General features: G+C 44.0%; 1 long non-coding RNA gene across 1 annotated transcript in view; it reads left to right on the top strand.

Moving 5' to 3' along the window:
- Nucleotides 1-25,034, top strand: part of LOC101789269 (uncharacterized) — an 872,528-nt gene that overhangs the window by 316,162 nt on the left and 531,332 nt on the right. The gene's annotated exons all lie outside the window — the stretch shown is intronic.

The following is a 25,034-nucleotide window of genomic DNA, read 5'->3' as shown; positions in this document are numbered from 1 at the left end:
TAGGAACAGATCCCTGCAAATACAAATTCAACACAAGACATCACACTGAGTGTCAATTATTGTACCTGGTGGGTGGAGTTCTAGTTCAGCAGCAGGGCATCTGCTCAGTGGACACAAATCTGTGAGTTTGATTCCTGGAGCAATTAAAAAGTAAATAAATAAATATATAAAATAATCTCTCCTGAAGCGAACAGTCTCACATGCATCAGAATACTATCAAGCTCATGGACTACTGCAGTCCATTGTGAAGAGAAGATAAGGAAGGTTTGTAATGAACCAGAGACAGAGGAGGGAGACAGAAAGATTATAGATCCATGTGGGAAACCCCGCCTTACCACTCCAACTTAGAGATGCAGCTCAGCACAAGAAAGGTGCTCCCGGGGAGCCCGAGGAGCCCAGGAAACCAGTCCAGATACAGTAGGAAGCAGCCCCTTGATTCCTGGTTCCTCAGTCCTTTGTGTCTTTGGTGAGAGGACGCAGGCCACAGGAAGGATGTACAAAGCGCAGGTCTTACTTGTTGGGAAATGGGAAGGAGGAGCTGCACCCTCAAGGGAGGAGGCAGGCCTTGCCGCCAAGCCTTTAGTGCTGAGTGCAAGCCTGGAGTGCCGAGTGCAAATCTGCTTGCACTTTCAGGTAAGCAGAGGTAGCTGGAATAATTCAGATGCTTATCAGCACCTTACCTAAAACTGTAATTTAGAATTGCACAGGGTCTCTCTGCTCCTTTTAGATGGTCAGTCTGCCCTTAGGGACTTTACTCATACGAGGAATTTGAAAAGGAGCATTTGAAAATGATAAGAGTTGTGTTTAAACCTGGTCCCAGCCAATGCAGGACCGGTTTTTAAAAAAGTATTTCCCTTCCTGATACCATTGGGCTGTAGGCTCTTGGAGCCAGGAACAGAATATTCCTCCTTCTGGAGCTGGGGCCAGGTGCCCAGATATCAGAAGAAATATGCTCAGTGTGTAACATTAAGACATCACTGTGTTCTGTGGCGTTGCTTTCATCCCGAGACCAAATGTATGACTATAAATGAGTTACACATTGGAGTCTCTCTGAAATTAACTAGCAATATGTGCTGTTCATCAATCTTTGTGGTATCCTGAAGTCTAACCACAGCCTGACAGTGCTATGTGATCAGGTCACTCACGCCCATGAGAGCTGAGGAGACACACGTCCGCCTTTGGAAACAGCCTTTTCTCTAATTCATCCCATGCATGTCCAGACCCTCCATTCCCATGATCATGTCTCTGGCCTACACTGACAATAAAGGTGTTTGATCTTCTTAATTTTTCATAAAATGAGACCCAACCCTGTTGAGTGCACCAGCTTTTAACTAGCTTCACAAATACACACTGCCAAGGGAGAACTTCCATTGTGTGGAAGGCAGCACAGAGCATCACTGTGGTGCCCACTGAGGTCAGGGCTGAGCAGTTCTGCATCTCACACTGCTATTTTACAGCTCTCTAAGTCTGGATAAGACAAAATACACTTGCACCCACAGTGGAAATGCATTAGATGGACTGAAAATCGGGAGCAATGTACAATGACAGCTTCTTCCCTGAGAAACCTCCATTGGAGACAGGGGTCCCTGAGGCTGAATCAATTCCACAGCTGCTCAGGCAGGCGCAGTCTTAACCACAGGTGCCCAGTTTGACACAAACGCCCACTGTACCAAAGTTAAAGGGGATCAGCAGGCAAACTCTCCTAGGCTATGTGTGTTTGATAATTTATCATTTTATTTAAGTTGTCTATGGAATAGCAACAATTGTTTTTAGATAGATTCAGTATAACTTAACTGTTTTCTCTTTTGTGATTCCTCTTGTGACTTGAATGCATGAAAGCCACATTTAAATGGTCCTTCAAGGATTCTTGGAGGACACAGTTTCTGACTGCATACAAAACCATAAATAGGTGAGAGTATGGGAATTAGAACTGGGAATGTCAAAGGATGAGTATATATAGAAACACCAAAACCTAACAGAGACTTCACCAGGAGATTGTAGTTTATTCCTTGTCCAGCTTTTCAGGTTTTGTACCTACTGTGTTTCCGGACCTACTGTGGGGAGGTCTGATGGCTTCAGAACAGGGCTATTATAACAATAGTGCGAGATTACAAACACCTTGTATGTTTGAAGAAAAAGCATGAAGTTGATGGGCACATGCCATACATAAAAAGAGAATTAGAGGACAATGAGAGACAGCTAAGGTCTAAGGAAATTAGCTACAAAACGTATTGGGATAACCAAGGTAGCTGTTTTTCTGTTCTTTCTTTGTTTGTTTGCTTTAGTTAGACATCCCTTGTGACATGCTGGATCAAAACCCAAACTCTCGCCCTTGAAAGACAAAAATGAGGCTGCATCCCTAGTTGTATTGATTCTTTAAACTCTCAGGGCAGGTCTGGATGCCCAGCTGTGCTTCTGAAGATCCACAGCGCCATCTAGCAGCCAACAAAACCAGGGCCCAATGACCAGCATCATCATGGTAGAGAAAAGATGTAGGGTCAAGAACCAGGCTTCACTGTGTTCTATTGAGCAAGACTTTTTTTTGAAAACTTTCTTTAAACAACTGAGAAAAGCATAGGGATGCTCCAGCAGTGACACAAGGCAACATTCCATGTGAAGACTAGCCTGCCCCTAATTTCCACTCTGTTACCACACATTTACAAAGAAGCTACACCTATCTTACCATACATGGCTCATGTTTGTAAAGTTACTTCAGTTGACTTTATAATGTATCAGGTTTATGCCGAGCAACTGAGTTGATATAAATTTCCTCTTCAGTCACTGGTAGATTTTTCTATGCATGGCATCCCTCAGGCTAAAGGTCCCATGTGCCAGTATGACAGAGCTACACCAGTGGCAAATATAGATCCGGATGGGCACAATGGTGCACAGGAAAAGCACCATTTCTGTGCCCAGCGTGCAATGTGGGGAGGGCACACTGAGCACACTGTGCCTGCTGTTGGCAGAGACAAGGGCCATGTGCAGACCGAGCTGCAGCAACTACAGCCTGTCCACCGCAGTGTGGCCCTCTGAGGTGCTCAGATTGACTCAGAACTCCCTTAAAATAAAGCCCAGGAAGTCTACACTTGGCAGCCTGGGCAGGACACCATTGCAATTTCAAGACCCGTTTGGGATATACAGTGAGCCCAAGGCCACCTTGAAATGCAGAGTGAGACCTTGTCTAAAAAAGGCCAAAAAAATCTCTGTAATAGAGGGAGACTGAGATGAAGAGTAGTAAACTAAGTGAACTGTGGGAGGAAATTTGAGGACAGTCTAATGATAAGGTGGTAGCATGGGTATTGCTGGGGGTGCTTAGCCAGCTCTACTTTGAAAATCAAGAAAACAGATAAAAGCACAGCTGAATAATTTTAAAATGTTTGGTTTGGGCAGAAATGAAGCTTTGATAAATTTGGAGCCTACAAAGATGGAGAACAAAGAAACCTGGTTGCTAAAAGCATTAACATTTATTAAAGACAAGTAGTTTACATGAAGATAATAGGAAACATAACTTCTGGAAATATGAGGAACCAATAAGGCCCTGCGCATTGCAGGTGAAAAGTAACAGAGATGAAAGACTCTCCTTGGAAAAGAGAGCCGCAGTGCACTGTGTTGGAAAGAAGTCCCAGAAAGAATGGATCCCCTGGGATTCAGTTCACCACGTGTGACCACCCAGGTCGATGGAGGTCCCTGGAGGCTGGGCAGGCTCTGCTGCCCCCCCCACACACACTGCATCATGCACTGTGCTTTCCTTAGGTGCATGCAGCATGACTGGGGATCCTCAGCCTTGGGAGTTACTGCAACTCCAGGGCCAACAGGACACGTGGGTGGGAAATGCTGTGTGTTTTGGTCCCAAAGATGCTGATCAAAAATGTGCTCAACTTTTTCATACTGAATCCTTCCAGAATTAAAGAATTTTTTGGCTCGCCATTCAGGCACTCTCTGAAGTCTCACCTACTTCTAGCACTGAGGCAGGAGAATCACTTACCACAGATTTGAAAACCAGGCTGGGAAACAGTACCTCGCAAGAAAACTATTTTAGGGAACACTTAAGATATGTATTTGGTTTTTGCCAAAATTTATCTGATATCCAGTTGTACCAGAGGATTTTCTGACCACCTATACTGGATAATTACAGGAACAGTATCGGCCACAGCATGTGTGCTTTCTGTTAATAAAATATAATCAGCCCTGTTTCCACGGCTTCTGGACAGGTAGAGTCCACTGTGAGTCAAAAGTATTCAGAGGAAATGTTACGCCTCTATTGTACATGCACAGACCTTTGTGTTGACACTTGTCACCTCATGCACCAGTATAACAGCAATTTCCATTTAACACAAATGTATGTAGGCATAAAAGTAATATATAAGGAAATTTTGTTTGTGCTACCCACAAATACTGTGCTTTTATCTGAGATTTCCACATTTCTAATTTTTGTTTGTTTGTTTGTTTTGTTGTTGTTAGAAGGGATCAAACTCACAACACAGCAGTTATGAGGCAGGCACTTATGGCCCTGAACTAAATAGCCAGATCCAGATTTCATATTTGTGTGTTGTCCTAGAACCCAAGAACAACTCTAGGGAGCTCTTTTCCACGTAGTCTGTAATACCTATTTGTTAAATTCACAGGAGGAGTCAGACAGTGTAGGTGGGCAGCAGAAATGCAAGTGCCCCCTTTCACGCCTCATGCCCAGCTGTGAGAGAACACTCCATCGCAGACAAGGCTGACATTCTATGGTGCAAAAAGTCAAAATGTCAGTGCAAAACCTCTTTGTACTTAATACTACTGTCACTGTCCCCTTTGACAGCCAAAAGTCCATCTACAAAGAGATAAACACTATATGCAAGAAATGCCTGTAGCCTTGCCAAAAGCGTCAGTTTTCATTGTCACAGGAGTACCAGGACCCCAAAACACTGTATCTGGATGACGATGCCAGTATGTAAGCAGCTAATAAGAGCTTTAATACCACCCTGCTTTTTGCTAACAGACAGGGGATTTTTATATTGCCCACACTGACCCTGGATTCCTAAGCTCAAGAGATTCTTTTGCCTTGGCCTCTCAAGGCCCTAGATATACAGGTGTGTGAGCCTGTGCCTAGCACCAGGTTATACTGGTAAATATTATAGCCCTCTCCCCCTCTGCTGTAGGCTGGGTATCTTTGTCTCCATTGCTAAGTATACCATTGGGTCGACACCACTTGTGTTTGCATTATCCTTTAATCAACTAAACACCAACCAGGCTGATCTGGTTAAGACTTTGCTGATCTTCTATAAGTGCCCCGACAGTATCTTATGATATCATATCTGTGAAAGGCAAAAATGTACATTTTAGATCGACATCTAGCCGTGGGGACTGTGAGACCACTCACTTCCCAAGCTATCACACCCTGACAATAAATAACAGGTACGTTCTCAGAGATCAGGAAGAGTCTGCCTCAGTCTGTTAGCAAGAATCCAGGTCCTGATACAGTGAAAAAAAAATCTTACTCTCCTGGTACTTGCCACTTGATGCCCTTGATGTGAGGATTCAGTTAAACACAGAAGAGATAGGGAAACATTGGTATCATTTATTTTAAAGCAGATAAAGCAAGAATGACATCATCCCACAAACACTGGGGCACTGAGTGCAGGTTTCAATACATTTTCATCTATGCACAGGTTATTCCTGGGGAGGGAACTAGGATAATTACGCTGCTTATCAATGTTTTTACTTAAAATTTACATTGACATTGCAACATCCAGGTCTGTTCCTATTAGATGGTCAGCATTTCCTCAGAGGCTTTAAACGTGTTGAATTTGCAAAATGAAATTTAACTAACATAAATACTGAATCTAAACCAGAGCCCATCCTATTGCAGGAACATCATTAAACAACATTTTCTTTCCTAAAGTCATTGGGCTCGTTATGTCAACCAGGAATGTCAGAAAGAACCTGCACAATGTGTACCCTTAGGATGTCATTGTGCTCTGTGGTGTCGCGTTAGGCTAAGACCCAACAATGATTATAAATGTAATATATCTTGGAATTTTTCTGTAACCAACTGACCATGCATGCTATTTTAGACCCTTCACCAATCCCTCAGAGCTACTATCTATGTGCATAACACTTCCCTGTCAAGAGTTGGGACCCTAAAACCATTCAAGGTATTGGGGCGCCGAGTCAGTCTGGCTTCTTCCTGCTGAGCATGGACGTCGAGGGGAAGGAGTTAGGGCCCATACTCTTGTGCACCATCAGGTCTCCTGGGATGTGGCGGGGAATCCAATATACATGATGGGTGAGCACAGAAAGAACCATCCACACATAGACAGACTATAAATTAGAAAAAATAAAGATTAGAACTAATTTTACCAAAAGTGGTCCAACTACAAAAAGTGTGAAGACAATGCCAGAAATAGTTAGGAACCATATCCACTTAGCTATCTTATGGCCAAGTTGGGAAAAAACCCCCAGCAGGAGTAAGACGTAAAGCATGGTGAAGCAAGGGGTGGCCACTGGAATTCTTAGTTGTGTAAAGCCCTTTACAGTCACCACCACCGAAATTCTAGCTCTTCCAAACACAATGATCAGCAATGGTAGAAGGGCAAAAAAAGGCCCCCAGTACAGGCAGCTCTTTGTGGAAGTTGGGCTGTTGAAGTTAAGTATTTACTTAACTGAGGTGTACTTCAATGGGTGTTTGCAGGCTGTTCACTATGCCAGGATGGTGATAGTTCTGGAGATCTTCTCCCCTCCAAAGATGGACTCAGCAAGGAATCCAGTTGGCAATCTCAGAATGTGGATAGCTGTTAGAGAAGACAGAGGCAAAGATATTCCAAAAATGAGTTAATCATTGGTTTTGTGGAACCTCCTGATATGTTTTAGTGAGAACTAGTTTTTAGATTGATAGAGAGGCCTTTGAAGCTGCAGGAAGGCTTATGGCAACACCTCTAATCAGTATTGTTGCATTGCCTCTTGCAATATGTAAGACAAGCTCACCAGGGACCACTTTACATGGGAGGTTGGCCCATCTGCACTGCAGTGACCTCACTGGACTGGCGAGGAGCAGAGGGCTAGTCCATCCCTGTTGGTGCATTTTTGGATGTGGCATTATTGGCCAAAAGGGAAATGGTATGAAAACACTTTACTCCTTTTTAATGTGATAAACATTCAAATACGGGGAAACACAAACATTGTATCAGCAGTTTATCACACTCTAAAAATATTAACTCATTGTTTTACCAAATGCAATATAAACACTTATCTATATGTCATTTTAATTTAGTATTAAATAGGTTAACATTATTCTAGACATGTTGGAGAGATGCAAATTGAAAGACCACCCAGAATGGCACAAACCCTAGCTACCCCCCTGGCACTAGTGACTCCTGTGTTCTCCTGGTAACCAACAGATGACTCAGAATGCCTCTCAGGAATTGAGGGACCTCAGCCAGGGAAGACAAAACTTCTAGAACCCAGGGCCCAAACTCCAACTCACAACCCACTGATTCAGCCCAGCATGTCCGCACTGCAACTGATCCTGTATACAGAGGATTTAATTTACAAACAACTCAGACATTATACACAAAACATAATGACAGAGTTTCTCTTGAAACACACAGTGCACTCCAGCATGTGTGCCATAGGTTCACCAACACAGACTGAGCATGTTCAAATTTCTGTAAGCACAAGAAAATAACACTAATTTCCCAAAGCATAAACTGCTGTGATGTATACCACAATATTACAGCAGCTTTTGATTCATTGACACATAAAGCAGATTTCATCAATGCAATAGACACAGAAGCTAAAGCAATTGCATGGCAGTGTGATCAGAGTAAGATTAGCAAAGCTACTAGCAACATACAATTTTTTTAACCAAAATCACTCTTACCCCATAAAGCAGTTGAGGAGAGAACAAAAAAACTGTGCAAACCTAGGAATAGATTCCTGCAAAAACAAACTCAGCAGACCCAGACATCCTACTGAGTATGAATGATCTTACCTGAAGGTCGAGGGTAGAGTTCAGCAGCAGCACAGTAACTACTCGGCAAGCCAAAGGCTGTGAGTTTGATTCCTGGTGCCAATAAATAAATACACAAATAAATAACTAAATGCAATAATCTTTCCAGAAGCAAACAGTCTCACGATTATCAAAAAAACTCCAAGCACATGGATAATTGCAGCCCATTGTGAAGACAAGAAAATGAAGGTTTACAGTCTTAACCAGAGAGACTGAAGAGGGACCTTACCACTCTGTGACTTAGAGATGCAGCTCAGCACCAGAAAGCTGCTCCCGGGAAGCCCGGGAAGCCGGGAAGCCCAGGAAGCCCGGTCCAGAAACAGTGAGGAAGCAGCTCCTTGATTCCTGGTTCCTCAGTCCTTTCCGTCCTTGATGAGAGGATGCAGGCAACAGGAAGGCTGTGCAAAGCGCAGGTCTTATTTGTTGGGCAGCAGGAAAGGAGGAGCTGCACCCTCAAGGAAGGAGGCGGTCCAAGGCGCCAGGCCTTCAGTGCCGAGTGCAAGTCTGGATAGGTTTTGAGGAGAGCACAGGGAGCTGGACTCACTCTGATGCTTATCAGCACTTTCACCTAGAACTGTACTTTGGAGTCACAGAATGTCTTTCTGCTCCTTTTAGATGGTCAGTGTGTCTTTAGGGGCTTTTCTCATATAAAGAATTTAAAAAAGATAAATTTCTTGTTTAAACCAAATCGCAGCTAAGGAAGGAGAAACTAAAAAATATTCTCCTTCCTGATGCCAATGGGCTGTGGGTTATGTGAGCCAGGAAAAGAATATGTCTGGTTCTGGAATTCAGGACCTGGTACCCAGGTATCAGAAGGAATATGCACGACCAGTAACCTTAACACATCGCTAAGTTCTGTGGGGTCACTTTCAGTCTGAGACCTCATGCATGTCTGTAAATGAGCTACAACTTGAACTTTCTGAAATTAACTGGCGGTGCATGCAGCTTGGAAACCCCCAACCCATCCTTCAGGGCCACCAAAGTCTAACCACTGCCTGACAGAGCCATTTTGTCAGTTCACTCATATCCATGGGAGCTAAAGGGACACTATCCTCCATTGGACACAGCCTTCCCTCTAATTCATCCCCCTGAATGTCCACACCCTTCATTCCTGAGATCATGTCTCTGACCTACACTGACTGCATAGGGGTTTGCTCTTCTGACTTTTCCATGAAGTGAGACTCAACCCTGTTGAATGCAGCAGTTTAAGTGCTTTCACTAATAAGCAACCATGGGAGAATTTTGATTGTGTGGAAGGCAGCACGTGGCATCACTTTGTCGACCACTGAGGACAGGGCTCCCAGCAGTTCTGCATCTCACACTGTCGCTTTACCAGTTTCCTGGGACAGGGAAGACAAAATACACTGGCACCCAACAATGGAAATGCATTAGATGGATTGATGATAGGGAGACAAAGACAATGGAGACTGATTTCTGAGAAAGATCTATTGGAGACAGGGGTCTCAGAGGTTAAATCAAACTCCACAGCTGCTCAGGAAGGCACCGTTTTAACTAAAGGTGCCCAGTTTGACACAAATACCCGCTTCACTAAAATTAAAGGGGATCAGCACGCAAGCTCTCCTAGACTGTGTGTGACTTATGATGTATCATTTTATTTAAAACCTCTTTAAAACAGAACCAGTTACTTTTAGATAAAGTGTAACTTACCTATTTTATATTTTGTGATTTAAATGCATGAAAACTTTTTGAAAATGGTCCTTGGGGGATCCTTGGAGGAAACAATTTCTGACTGAATACAAAACAATAAACAGGTGAAAGCATGCAAATTAGACCTAGGAAACTCAAAAGATGAGATCAAAGGGAGACAGCAGGTTTAACAGAGACTTCACCATGAGGTTGCAGTTTATCCCTTGTCCAAGGATGCGGATTTTATCCATTTTGTGGTTGCATTTAGCAGCTACTATGGGCAGGTGTTATACTGCAGAACACAGCTGGAGGAACTATGAGACGGGACTGGTTGGGCCTTAAATATTAGAAGGAAAAGCGTGAAGTTGATGGGCAGCTGGCTCACCTACAAAGGAAAAGCAGTGTCTGAGAAGAATGAAAGACAGCTAAGGTCCAAAAAAAGTAGCTACAAGACTGGTGAGGACCACCAAGATAGCTGTTGTTGTTTGTTTGTTTGCTCTAGTTAGACCTCCCTGTGAGCGATGCTGGATCAAAACCCAAACTCTCCTCCTTAAAGCAGAATAATTCAGCTCCATCCTCAGTTGCTTGCCCTCCTTAAACTCTTTTGATGTAGGCCAGGCTGCCCAGCTGTGCTTCTGAGGACCCACAGTGCCATCTAGCAGCCATGAAAACCAGGACCCAATGACCAGCATCATCAAAGCTGGAAAAGATGGAGGTTCAAGAACCAGGCCCAACCTTGTTCCCTTGAGCAAGATTTTTTTTTAAATATTCCCTTCAAAAATTCAAATACACCATATGACTGCTCCAGGGATGACACAAGTCAAGATTTCATGTGAAGTCACTTGAAAAACATCCTACCTCATTTTTCCTGTCCATTCCCACACATTTACAAGAGGAAGCTACACACGTATCTTATAATAAATGGATCGTGTTTGTGACATTAGTTCAGTTAACTTTATACTGTATTACATTGACCCAAGAACCTGGGTTGGTAGAATTTTCTCCTCAGTCACTGGTAAATTTTTCTATGCATGGCATCCCTCAGGCTAAAGATCCCATTCCCAGTGTGATAGAGCTGCACCAGGAGCAAATACTGATGGACACCGCGGTCCACAGGACAAGCACCATTTCTGTGTTCAGTGTGCACTGTGCGGAGGTCACACACCTCCTGCTGTGCCAGTAGTCAGCAGCTTCAAAGGCCCTGGCACAGGCAGTAATGTGACAAATGCAGTCTCTCCACCACTTTGTGTCCCTTCATGGTTCTCAGTCTGCTCTGAACCCCTTACAAAGACCCATGGGAAGCCAGACACGGTGGTGCATGACTGTATTCGCAGCATTTGTGAGACTGAGGCAGGAGGATCTTGGCCAGTTCACCCATCCTGACATACAATATGAGCTCAAGGCCAGCCTGAACTGCATAGTGAGACCTTGTCTCACAAGGACAAAAAAAAGATAAGTTAACTGAGTGAGTGACCTGTGGGAGGAATTAGGGCAGTGTAATGTTGAGGTACTGGCGTGCATATGGGCAGGGTGTTTAGGGAGCTGTACTTTGGAAATCAAGAAACAAATATGGAACAGCTAAATCATTTTAAAATGTGTGCGTTGGGCCACTAAGAAAGCTTTGATAAATTTGATTCTGCAAAGATGGAGCAGAAAGAAGCTTAATTGCTAAAGATATAAATATTTATTAAAATCCAAGAGGACAATCGGAAAAATACCTTCAGAAAGGAACCAGTGAGGCCCTGCTTACTTGCTGACCCTCCTTACCTGCTGGGAACAGGGAAGGAGGAGCTGCACCCTCAAGGGAGGAGGCGGTCCCAGCCACCAAGACTTCAGTGCAGAGTGCAGGTCTCCAAAGGGAGCTGGAATAAGCCTGATGCTTATCGGCACTTTTACCTAGAAGTGAATTTTGGAAACTGTTTTTCTGTTCCTGTGACATGGTCAGTGTGTTCCTAGGGTCTTTATTCCTAAAAAGAATTTGAAAAACAGAATTTGAAAAATATAATTTTTTGCTTTAAACGAGGTCCCAGCAACTACAGGAGGAACTTTAAAGAAATATTTCCCTTCCTGATACCATTGGGCTGTGGGGGATGGGAGCTAGGAATAGAGTCTGCCTACCTCTGGAGTACAAGGCCCAGGTGTCAGAAGGAATATGTGCAACCTATGCAACCTTAAGACATTTGTGTGTGCTGTGGGTGCCTTTCAGCCTGAAACCCAGTGCTTGACTGTTCATGGGCTACAACTTGAAGTCTTCCTGGAATTCACTGGCAGTGCATGCAGCTTGGAAACCACAACCTGTCCTTGAGGGCTGCCAAAGTCTAATCACTGCCTGACAGTGCCATGTCACCTGCTCACTCACATCCATGAGAGCTGAGGTGACACACGCTCTCCTTTGGAACCAGCCTTCCCTCTAATTCATCCCCCTGCATGTCCAGACCCTCTATTCTCAGGATCATGTCTCTGCCCTACACTGACAATAAAGGGGTTTGCTCCTCTTAATTTTCCATAAAGTGAAACACAACTCTGTTGAGTGCATCAATGTTTTTAAGTAGCTTCAATAATAACCAATGCCAAGGGAGGGCATCCATAATGTGGAAGTCAGCACAGAGCATCACTGTGGTGACCACTGAGGACAGGGCTCCCAGCAGTTCTGCATCTCACACTGTGGGGTTACCAGTTCCCTGGGTCTGGTAACACACAATGCACTGGCACCCAACAGTGCAAATGCGTCAGATCAACTGCAGATAGGGAGCAAGAGACAATGGCAGCTTCTTCTCTGAGAAAGACCTCTTGGAGACAGGATTCCCCAAGTCTAAAACATTCGATTGGGCTTCTCACATAAGCAGAATTTTAACTATAAGTGTCTGGTGTGACACAAATGCCCAGGGTATTCTAATTAAAGGGGATGAACAAGTTCTATCTCTGCGCTTTGTGTGTTTTGTGATTTATCATTTGATTTAAAACATCACTACAACAGAGTCCATTATTTTAGCTAGCTTAGTAATAACTTACCTATTTTATCTGTTATGATGCCTTTCTTGACTTAAATGCCTACAAACCAGGTAGAACTGGTCCTTGGAGGGTCCTTGAAGAAAACAGTTTCTGATTGAATACAAAAAAAAAACAGAATCATACAAATTAAAACTAGGAAAGTTGGGGCTGGGGATTTAGCTCAGCGGCATAAGCACCTTTCTTGCAAGCAGGCAGTCGTGAGTTCGATCTCTGGTACCGATAAAAATGAAAAAAAAAAAGTAGATACAAAACTAGGAAAGTCAAAAGATGAATACATTGGAGACACCAGGGCCTAACAGAGACTTCACAGGAGATTGTAGTTTAGTCCTTGTTCAGTTTTTCAGTTTTATGGTTTATCTAGTTGTATTCAGCAGCTGTTTTGGGCAAGTCTGATTACTTCAGACCACAGCTATTCTAACTATAAAATGAGATTATGGGGAATTTTTTGACTTGCCAGTCAGGCATTCTCTGAAGTATCACCTACTTCCAAGGCTTAGGCAGGAATATGACTAACCCAAACTTAAAAACCAGGCTGGGAAACAGTACATCTGAAGAGAACTAACTTGAGGGGCACTTGAGATATGTATTTGGTTTCCTGTCAAAATTTCTCTGATATCCACTTGGACCAGAGGATTTTCTGACCACCTGCACTGGATAAATATAGGAACAGTACGGGCTGCAGTGATCTTACGAGGGAAAGTGTGCTTTATGTTAATAAAATACAGTCAACCCTGTTTCACAGCTTCAGGAAAGGTGGAGGGCACCAACTTTGTATCAAGAGTATTCAGAGGTAATATTAGGCCTCTGCTGTACACGGTCAGATCTTTGTGTTGACGCTTATCTCTACATGCCACAGTATTATAGTGATTCCCATATAACTTACAGTGTAGTACGCATTAAAAGTAACATACAAAGTATCTGAAGCCCAGGAAAACATGTCTGTGCTACACATAACTACTGTGCCCTTTATCTGAGATTTCTGCATCTCCAGATTTTCATACTCGGATGTAATGCTAGAACCCAGAAACAGCTGGAGGGAGCTCTGTTCCACGAAGCATGTAATACCGCTTTGGTTAAATGCCCAGGGGGAGTTAGAATGTGTAGGTGGCCAGCAGAAATGTAAGTGCTCCACTTTCATGCCTCAGGCCCAGCTGTGACAGAGCACACTACCTCGGACAGTGCTGACATTCTATGGTGCAAAAACTCAGAGTGTCAGTGCAAATGCATTTCACAGTTAAAACAACAGTCACTATCACCTTTAATGGCCAAAGGCCCAGCTACAAATAACCACTATATAAAAGAAAAGACTAACAACATCGATAAATATTCAGTTTTCATTGTCACTGGTTAACAGGACCCCAAAACACTGTCATGTGAGGGAGAACATCAGTATATAAAAGTTTGAATTCCACCCTGCTTTACTCAAAAGGCAAAGGATTTTTAAATTCACCACGCTGACCCTGAACTCCTAAGCTCAAGTGATTCTTCTGCTTTGGTCTCTAAAGGAGCCACATCTACTGAAAATTGACCCTGTGCCTAGATCCCCCTTTATATTCATACATACTACAGAGCTATTCACCTCTGGTGCGGGCTGGGTGTCCTTGGTTCCACTGCTGAATATACCATTGGGTCTGCATTATCATTTTATCAAATAAGCACACCAACCAGGCTGTTTAAAACTTCTTGGATCTCCCACTATTCATATGTGAAAGATCAAAAATGCACATTTTACTTGCGGAGCTGACCTTGGGGACTATGAGAATACTCACTTCCGAAGCTATCACACCCCAACAATAAATAACAAGAACATTCTCACAGACCAGGGACAAACTGTCTCAGTCTCTTAGTGAGAAGCCAGATTCTGATAAGGGAGATGCCAACCCCTACATTCTTGGCCCTTGGTTCTTTAAGCCCTTGATGTAAGGATTCAGTCAAACACAGAAGTCACAAAGAAAAAGAGGTTTAATTTATTATAAAGCTGGTAAAGCAAGAATCACATCACCCCAAAAACACTTGGGCACTGAGTGCAGGTTTGGATACATTTTCATCTATGCAAAGGTTGTTAATGCTTCTGGAACTAGGACAATTGCACTGCTAATAAATGTTTTACTTAAACTTTGCTTTGACATTGCAACATGCATTCTCTTCCTGTCACAAGGAGAGGATCTCCTTAGAGGCTTTAAACATGGGTGAAACTTACAAAACAAAACTTAAGAAAGTAGAAATCTGAATCTTAACCAGATCACATCCCAAAGCAAGAGAACCTTTACACAACATTTTCTTTCCTGATGTCATTGTGCTCCAGGTCTGTCAGCCAGGAACATCAGAAGCAACCTGCACAATGTGTACCCTTAAGATGTCATTGTGCTCCGTGGGGCCCCGTTAGCCTAAGAACCAACGATTACAAATGCATTATATCTCTAAATTTTTATATATTCAACTGGCCATGCATGCTATTTTAGACCCTCCACCAGTTCCTCACACCTACTATCTATGTGCATAACACTTCCCTGTCAATGGTTGGGACCCTAAAACCATTCAAGGTATTGGGGCGCCCAGTCACTCTGGCTTCTTCCTGCTGAGTTTGGACGTTGAGGGGAAGCAGTTAGGGTCCCCACTCTTGCTCTATCTCAGCTCCAATGGGGATGGCAGGGGGTTCAATATAGATGACTGGATGAGGATAGAAAAGAACAATCCTCATATAGATGGCTCGAAAAAGAGGACAAATACAACTTAGAACTAATTGTACTAGAAATGACCCACATAAAACCAGTTTCAGTACAGCAACTAAAACAATTATCAACAATGTCCAGCCAAAGAACCAGGGCCACAGAATTTCCTTCAAGGTGTTCAGAAATGATCTTACAGGCTTCTGGTTAGGCAGGTACACACAACATTCGTTCATGAGGACAGAACACTTCCCTCCTTTAGCGGCTTTCAAAGCATCCAGTGCCATCTGATGTTGGAGAGCTGCCTTCCTATAAAGTTGGACTTGAAAGCTTAACAAAGAGAACTCGTTAGCTGTGTGATTAAGGGCTTTATCAAGATACTGAGCCAGAGAGTCTATGTGCACAACAACATCCCTTAGTCCCCCAAAGTGGGTTGAATTAGAGGCCAGACCCTTATGGTATTGCAATGCCCTGCACATCCCGATGTGAGGAGACACACACAGGCGGGCAGGTTGAGGCAGAGCTTTTATCACCCGCCCTCGCATCCAAGGAAACCCCAAGGTGCATCGACCAACCCAGCCAGGGGGCAGCCAGGGCCATAGATTGTTGCCACAAAGCCACTGGGTGCCATTAGGGGCAGCCCAACGTACCCCATGTCTTGAGGACCAATCAGTAGCAAACCAGTCCCCTGCTTGTAAAATGATAGTATGCTGGCACCATTGCAAGGGGATCCAGCCCACGAATTTGGAGGCTGTGGGCCAGGAAGAATTCAAGTAGTTTTGCTGCTCCCAGCAGAGTGGAGCTACCTGGCTAAGGCGACCCAGAGATGCAGTGAGCCACAGCTGTTCGTCCCATATTTGAAAATAGCCATCTTCATAACGATGACTTTTCTCTCTGATCACAGGGAGCTTCGTATCCTTTGAAAGAAAAGGCTCAGAAAATCTTTTAATGATGGCATCAGTTTTATCCATGGAAAACATTTTGCCGTGCCCCTCCTGGTTCAGGGTCATATTGATGGGCCACAGAGGTACGTCTGAACGAGTGGCTCTACGTAATGCCATAGACTCAGCTTGTGCCTCATGGATATAGCACTGTAGCTTCCTCCAGTCATCGCCCTGAAGTGGTGACACCCACCAGGGAAATGCTGAGGTCTGGGAAGCAGGGAGCGGCCCACACACCCAGCTCGGCTCATCGCTTACATCCTGGGCATATTGTCGGGCCCACACAAGAAAGGAATTGGATTCATCTTGAGTACAGCCAATTTGGGACAAAACGCCCAGCAGGAGTAAGATATAAAACATGGTGAAGCAAGGGGGGGCACCTCAAATTAGGGAGAGGCGCAAGGCAAAGGTGCCTCTTTGTTGAAGCAGTGTTGAGGAAGTTAAGTATTTACTTAACTAAAGTGTGCTTCAATGCGTGATGCCCAGCAGTTCACTCTGCCAGATGGTGTTAGGTCTGGGAGATCTTCTCCTCTCCAGAGCTGGACTCAACAATGATGAATCCAGTTGGCAATCTCTGGAATGTCGATAGCTGTAGAGAACATGGAAGAACAGAGATTCCAAAAAGGAGTTAATCATTGGTGTTGTGGGATGCCCCTGATTGTTTTAATGAGAACAAATGTTACACATTTTAGAAAAGCCTATGCACCTCGCAAAGCCTTGTGGTGGCACCTATAATCAGATTTCTTCATTGCCTATTGCAATATGTAATACAAAATAACTACAGAGCACTTTTAATGGGAAACTTGTCCAGGACTACACAAGTCGCATAGCTGAAGAAGTAAGGAATAAAGGGCTAGTCTAACCCTGTTTACCCATCTCTGGGCATGGCATTTTCCAAAAGGAAAATGCTATCAAAACAATTCATACCATTTTCACATGATACATTTTCTAATACATGAAAATATGAACATTAAATCAGCACTTTATAAAACAATTAAAGTATTGTCTAACATTTTTACCAAATGCTATCTACATGCTTACCTATAAGTACTTTCAATTTTCTATTAAATAGATTAACGCAGCTAGATATGTTAGAGAGAGTCAAATAGGAGGACCATCCCGAGTGGCACAAACTCTAGCTACCCAATTGAAACTACATCTTCTGTGTTCTCCTGGTAACCAACACACCACTCAGCACACCTCTGGGGAACTGATACACTTCAGGCAGCACTGGCGAACTTTCTAACTGCAACTCTGAACCACTGAATTATTCCAGTATGCCAGCACTGTAACTAAGCCTGAATACAGAGGTTTGAAGTTAGAAACAACTTAGACATTAAAAGCAAAACAGAATAACACAGCTTCTCTTCAAACACTCTCCTCCATCCCAGAGGCTCACCAACACTGACTGAGCATCTTGTGAAATACAAATGAGGAAAGGAGCTAACACTAACTTCCCAAAGCATAAACTCATGTGACTTGTACCAACTACTCCAAAGGCTTTTGATTCATGAGCACAGAAAACAGATTTCATCGATGCGCTTTGCAGAACCCAAGGCACTCACAAAGCAGAATGATCAAAGTAAGGTTAGCAAAACTATCAACACTATTCTGGTTTCTCTGTTTCCTTTAACCCTAACGCTCTTACCCCACAAGTCAGTGAAAGAGGCGACAAAACACAACTGTGAAAACCTAGAAGTAGATGCCTGCAAATACAAACCATCATACTGAGTATCAATAACCTTACCTGGGCAATGTGGATAGAGTTTAGCAGGGTAGCAGCGGCTTGCCAAGCTCAAGACTGAGTTACATTCCTAGTACAAATAAATTAATTGAGTAAGTAACTGATAATCTTTACTGAAGCAAAGAGTCTGACACAAATCAGAATAATTCCAAGCTATGGTAGCCTATTATAAACACAAAAAAATGAAGGTTTGCAGACATAACCAGAGAGAGTTGCAGGAGAAGGAAATATGAATGGATGTGGGAATTCCTGCCTTACCACTCCATGACTTAGAGATGCAGCTCAGCAACAGAAAGGGGCTCCCAGGAAGCCCGGGAAGCCCGGGAAACCCGGGAAACCCGGGAGGCCTGGTCCGGAAAGTTAGGAACCAGCTCCTAGAATCCTGGTTCCTCAGTCCTTTCTGTCCTTGATGAGAGGACGCAGGCAACAGGAAGGCTGTGCAAAGCGCAGGTCTTATTTGTTGGGCAGCAGGAAAGGAGGAGCTGCACCCTCAAGGAAGGAGGCGGTCCGCGGCGCCAGGCCTTCAGTGCCGAGTGCAAGTCTGGATAGGTTTTGAGGAGAGCACAGGGAGCTGGACTCACTCTGATGCTTATCAGCACTTTCACCTAGAAGTGTAGTTTGGAGTTCCAAAATGTCTTTCTGCTCCTCTTAGATGGTCAGTGTGTCCTTAGGGGCTTTGCTCCTAAAAAATTTGAAACAGATAAGTTTCCTGTTTAAACCGGTTCCCAGCAAAGCCAGAATGGTCTTTAAAGAAACATTCCCCTTGCTGATACCAGCGGGGTGTGCTGCACAAGCCAGGGTTATAAGAGGCCTAATTCTGCAGTTCAGGCCCAGGTGTCCAGGTATCAGAAGGAATATGCATGATCAGTAATGTTAAAACTTTGCAATGTTCTGTGGGATCATTTAACTCCAGTCTCATGCATGACTGTATATGAGCTACAACTTGAAGACTATCTGGAATTACTGGCAGTGTGTGCAGCTTGGACACCTCAACCATCCTTCAGGGCTGCCAAAGTCTAACCACTGCCTGATGGTGCCATGTTGCCTGCTGACTCACATCCAATGTGACAGCCTTGGATATTTGAAGGAATAGCAGGAAGACGGTGGGCAGAGAGTGTACAAAGGAAGAGGAGGTTCTGAAGACAGTGAGAGATACCTAAGGTCAAAGAAAAGGGTTTACAAATGTGTTATGCGCACCGAGGTAGCAGTTATTGTTCATTAGTTTCTGTGTGTGCTCTAGTTAGATCTCCCTGTGAGGGATGCTGGATGAAAACCCAGAGTCTCTCCTCTGAAATAGGACAATTCAGCTCCATCCTCAGCTGCATGCACTCCTCAAACTCTTCTGATGCAGGCCTGGCTGCCCAGCTGTGCTTCTGAGGACCCACAGCGCCATCTAGCAGCCAACAAAACTGGGGCCTGAGACCAGCATCCCCAAGGCAGAGAAAAGATGGAGGTTCAAGACCCAGGCCTCACTGTGTTCATTTGAGCAGCCGTTTTCTCAAAACTTTCCTTAAACAACTGAAATAAAGCATAGGACTGCTCCAGGGTGACACAGTCAGCATTCCATGTGAAGACACACGGCCTGCCCACACTTTCCTGTCCATTCCCACACTTTTACAATCAGGAAGCTACAGGTAACTTATCATAGACAGTTCATGTTTGTGAAGTTAGTTCAGTTGACTTTATACTGTATTACATTTAGCCAATCAACGGGATTCATATGAAGTTTCTCTTTATCTCTTGATGGGTTTTTCTATGCATGGCATCCCTCAAGAAAAAGGTCCCATGTGCCAGTGTGATAGAGCCATACCAACAACAATCATAGATCTGGATGGGCACCATGATCCCCAGGACAAGCACCATTTCTGTGTCCAGGCTGTGTAGTGGGAGGTCACACAGTGCACACTCTGCTGGCAGTCTATAGGTGCAAAGGCCCTGCGACAAGCAGAAATGCTACAAGTGATTTGATTGTTTGAGCCGAGAAGTCTGCTGTAATTCTGATGGGTGTTCCCTTGGAAGTTATCTGTTTCTTGTCTCTGACATGTTTTAATATTCTGTTCTTATATTGGTTTTCTGGAATTTTGATTGTTATACGCCTGGGTGTAGCTCTGTTTGGGTTGTAGGTGACTGGGGTCCTATATGCCTCATACATCTGAGTATCTTTACCTTTTCATAATTAGGGAAATTCTCCTGGATTATTTATGTGAATAGCTTTTGTAGTTCATTTGTTTGTGTCCCTACTTCTTCTTTTATGTTCTTAATCCTTAAGTTATGGATCCTCTTATCATCTTCTTGTCTTTGTATTATTGCTGTTTGTTTCTTTGTTATTTTTAAGAAGTTTTTCATTACATTCTCCCATATTACAAGTCTGCCCTCCAGTTCAGATAGTCTGTCCTTAGTTTCTTTCAAGCTGTTATGTCAGTTTTTGATAGACTTCTTAGTTTCTTGGTAGTCCCTTTGAACCTTCTTCACGTATTCTATGTGTTCTCTATTTCCTCCATCGAACAATTCTCCCCTCTTTTTCTGTTCTTCGATTCCACCATCTGTTTTTTCTTGGGTGGTGCTTAGCATTTCTCTAACTATTCTACATACTTCTAGCTTCAGGTCATTGATAACTTCATTCCTGAATTGGTCTATGAGGCTCTCTATATGGCGCTTTATGTATATTGGTGCGGTGTCCGCTATTACCTGTTTCTCAGAATTGGGTGCCGAGGAGCCTTTCTTGTTGCTGCCTCTTCCCATATTCTCGGTTCCTTGTATATGCAAGCTTACATAGGAGGCCCAGCTTCCCTCCCTGTCAGCCACAGCCTGATCGAATTGCACAGGTTAGGTGTTCCCGCCCACCGCAGCACACCAGAAAGTTCAAGACCAGGCAGCCTATGTGGGGCCCGCCCCTCCCGGCCACCATCAGGCTCTGAGATCTGGGTTGGGCCAGCCCACTGGGTCCGCCAGCAGCATCATACAGGCTAGGCACCCCTCACCAATCCAACGTGAGAGGGGGATGTGTGGCTGGAGTCGTCACCGCGCCCTGCTCCCGCAGGATTGCCTGGGCCCAGAATGACCTCCGCTGGAGTCAAACTCTGGTAGAGTGTCAGTTTCTCTCACTGACCTCACCACAAGCCAGTGCACGACTCCCTGCCCAACCTGTTTTCGACTTCGTTCGCAGAACCTCATTCTCAGAGCTTCCGCACATCTCTCTCCTTGCCGAGCTGATGTAGAGGCAGCTGACGCGCGGCAGGAAACCCAAATCGTGGCTTCCAATGGCTCAGGCTCCAGCCTCCACACTGAGGCTTTTCTGTTCCTGTTTTAGCGCCAGGACTGCATTCCAAGTTGGTTTCTCTCAGCCCAGTTCGTTCCAGAGTCAGCAGAACATATCTCCACCGGCTTATGTCTCCTTACTCCGCACCCTTCCTGACTTCTGAGCCGAGTCTTTCAGAGAGCCTCCGTAGTAGCTGTTATCTGTCCGCCATGTTCTCCCGGAAGTTCTCAACTTAGTTTTCAATTAACTAGCTTAACTTTAATCTACAAATGTTGGAAAGTGGTAGAATGAAACAGCATCCTGGCTGCCACAACTCTAGTTACCCCATTACCACTACTGAATTCTGTGTTTTCCTGGTAAGCAACAAAACACAAGAATATCATTCAGAAACTGATGGAACTCAGACAGTGATGGTGAACCTTTTAGAAACCGAGGCCCCAAACTGCAACTCAGAACACATTCATTCATCCCAGCATGCCAACACTGCAACTAAGCCAGAATACACAGGTTTTAATTTACAAACAACTCAGACATTAAAAGCAAAACATAATAGCAGAGATTCTCTTGAAATGCACAGCACCTTGCAGCATGTGTGGCATAGGTTCACCAACACTGACTGATCATCTTGTCAAATACCTATAGGGACAAGGAACAAATATAATTTCCCAAAGCATAAACTGCTGTAACATATACCAAAATACTACAGGAGCCTTTGATTCACTGGCACATTAAATAGATTTAATCAACACTATGCAGAGGCCAACAGAATTGCACAGCACAAAGATCTAAGTAAGGTTAGTAATACTACCAGCAGCAGTCGTTTTGTTTTGTTTTGTTTACCAAAAGCACTCTTATGCCACACAATGGTCGATGACACTAACAAAATGTGAAAAGCTAACAGTGGATGCATGTATGTACAGACCCAGGACCCTGAGACCTCATCCTGAGATAAATACTATTACTGGGGACGGGGATGTACTACAGCACCAAGGCAACAGCTCAGCAAGGGCAAGGCAGTGAGTTCGATTCCTGGTGCAAATAAATGTCAATAAATTAATAAATAAACATACAACGTAATCTTTCTTGACACATACAGTCTCACACATATTGGATTAATTCCCAGCTCATGGAGTATTACAGCTCATTGCAAAGACAAGAAAATGAAGGTTTACAGGCTTAACCAGAGAGAGTAGAGGGGAAAAGAAGACTATGAGTGGATGTAGGAATTCCCGCCTTACCACTCAGTGACTTAGAGATGCAGCTCAGCACCAGAAAGGTGCTCCTGGGAGCCCAGGAAGCCCGGCCCACATACAGTAGGAAGCAGCCCTTGATTCCTGGTTCCTCGGTCCTTTGTATCCTTGATGAGAGGATGCAAGCAACAGGTAGGATGTGCAAAACACAAATCTTGCTTGTTATGAAGCAGGGAAGGAGGAACTGTACCCTCAAGGGAGGAGGCGATCCATGCCACCAAGCCCTCAGTGCAGAGTGTAAGCCTTCAGTGTCCTGTGCAAGTCTGGATGCATTTTAACATTTGCAAAGGTAGCTGGAATAGTTATGATGCTTATCAACACTTTTACCTAGAAGTGTAACTTGGAATTGCAAAATGTTTCTCGGCCTCTTTTACATGGTCAGTGTTTCCTTAGGGGCTTTATTCTTATGAGGAATTTGAAAAAGATAAGTTTTTTTTATTTAAACCAGATCCCAGCTAAGGCAGCAGGGACTTTAAAATGACATTCCACTTGCTGTTACCATTGGGCTGTGGGCTATCTGTGCAAAGAATAGAATAGGCCTAGTTCTGAGTTCGTGCCCAGGTATCAGAAGGAATATGCATGACCAATAACCTTAACACATTGCTATGCGTGTGGGGTCACATTCAGTCCAAGACCTCATGCATGACTGTAAAAGAGCTGCACCTTGAAGTCTTTCTGGAATTAACTGTCAGTGTCTGCTGCTTGGAAATCCCAACCCACTCTTCAGGTCTTTTCAACTCTAATGACTGCAAGACAGTGCCATGTCGCCTGCTCACTCACATCTATGAGAGCTGAGGAGACACATGTCCTCCAATGGACACAGCCTTCCCTCTAATTCATCCCCTGCATGTCCATGCCCTCCAATCCTGGGATCACTGACTCTAAAGGGGTTTGTTCTTCTTACTTTTGCATAAAGTGAAACCTGAACCCTGTTGAACGCAGCAGTTTTTTTTAAGTGTTTTGGCTAATAGCCAATGGCAAGGGTGAACTTCCATTGTGAGGAAGGCAGCACAGAGCATCACAGTGCTGACCACTAGGACAGGGCTCCTAGCAGTTCTGCATCTCACACTGCAGTTTCACCAGGTCCCTGGGTCTGGAAGACAAAATACACTGCACCCAACAGTGGAAATGTGTCAGATCTACTGCAGATAGGGAGCAAGGGGCAATGGCAGCTTCTTCTCTGAGCAGGATCTGTTGGAGACAGGGCTCCCTGAGACTAACTCAATCTCCGCAACTGCTCAGGTAGGAAGTTTGAACTGCAGGGGCATCATTTCACACAAATGCCCGCTTTGCTCTAATTAAAGGGGCTTAGCAGGCAACCTCTAAAGCTAGCTGTGTTTTGTGATTTATCATTACATTTAAAAGCTCTGTAGCGCAGAGCCCATTATTTTTAGACAGATTCTTACTGTTAACTGTTTTATCTTTTGTGATTATTTTCCTAACTTAACTGTATGAGAACTGCACTGAAATGGTCCTTGGAGGATCCTGGGGGAAACAATTTCTGATAATACAAAAAATAATAATGGAAAGCATGAAAATTAGGCCTGGGAAAGTCAAAAGATGAGAATACAGGGAGACACCAGGGCCTAACAGTGACTTCACAGGAGATTGTGGTTTATCCCTTGTCCAAGTTTTCACATTTTATCAATTTTGTGGTTCTATTCAGCAGCTACTGTGTGCAGGTCTGATTACTGCAAACACAGCTGGTGGAACAGGAAACTGAGAATGTGAGGGCCTTGTCCATTTGGAGGAAAGCATGAAGCTGATGGGCCGATGGCACGCACACAAATGAAAAGCAGTGTCTGAGGACAATGAGAGACAGCTAAGACTGAAGAAAATTGGCTACTAAACATGTTAGGATCACCAAGGTAGCTGTTGTTCTTGTTTCTGTTATTGTTTTTGTTTGTTTGTTTGCTCTAGTGAGACCTCCCCGTGAAAGATCTTGGATCAAAACCCAAACTCTCCCTTTGAAAGAGGACAAGTCACCTGCATGCCCAGTTGCATTCACTCCTTAAAATCACAGTTGTAGACCTGGCTGCCCAGCTGTGCTTCTTGAGAACCCACAGTGCCATCTAGCAGCCAACACAAACAGGGCCCAATGACCAGATTCATCAAAGCTAATAAAACATAGAGGTTTTTGAGCAAGCTCTTTAAAAATAAATTGTTTCAACCTGTGAAGCAGAGCATACGACTGATCTAGGGGTGACACAAGTCAAGATTCCATGTGAAGACACATGTGAAACCAGCCTGCCCCATTTTTCCTGTCCGTTCCCAACATTTACAAGGAGGAAGCTACACACATATTTTATCAGAGACAGTTCATGTTTGTGAAGTGAGCTGACTTTATAATGTAATACATTTACTCTGAGGCACAGGATTGGTGAAACTTGCTCATCAGTCACAGGGTAGATTTTTCTATGTTTGGCATCCCTTAGGCTAACGGTCACATATTCCAATGGGACAGAGCTGCACCAGGAGCAAATATAGATCTGGAGTGGCACCAGGGTCCGCAGTGAAAG

Source organism: Cavia porcellus, unplaced genomic scaffold (genome assembly GCF_034190915.1).
Source record: "Cavia porcellus strain 051 isolate PalLab524CR breed Dunkin Hartley unplaced genomic scaffold, mCavPor4.1 scaffold_6, whole genome shotgun sequence".
NCBI classification, from domain to species: Eukaryota; Metazoa; Chordata; class Mammalia; order Rodentia; family Caviidae; genus Cavia; species Cavia porcellus.
The sequence above is the reverse complement of the archived record's forward strand: the minus strand, read 5'-3'. Positions and strand labels throughout refer to the sequence as shown.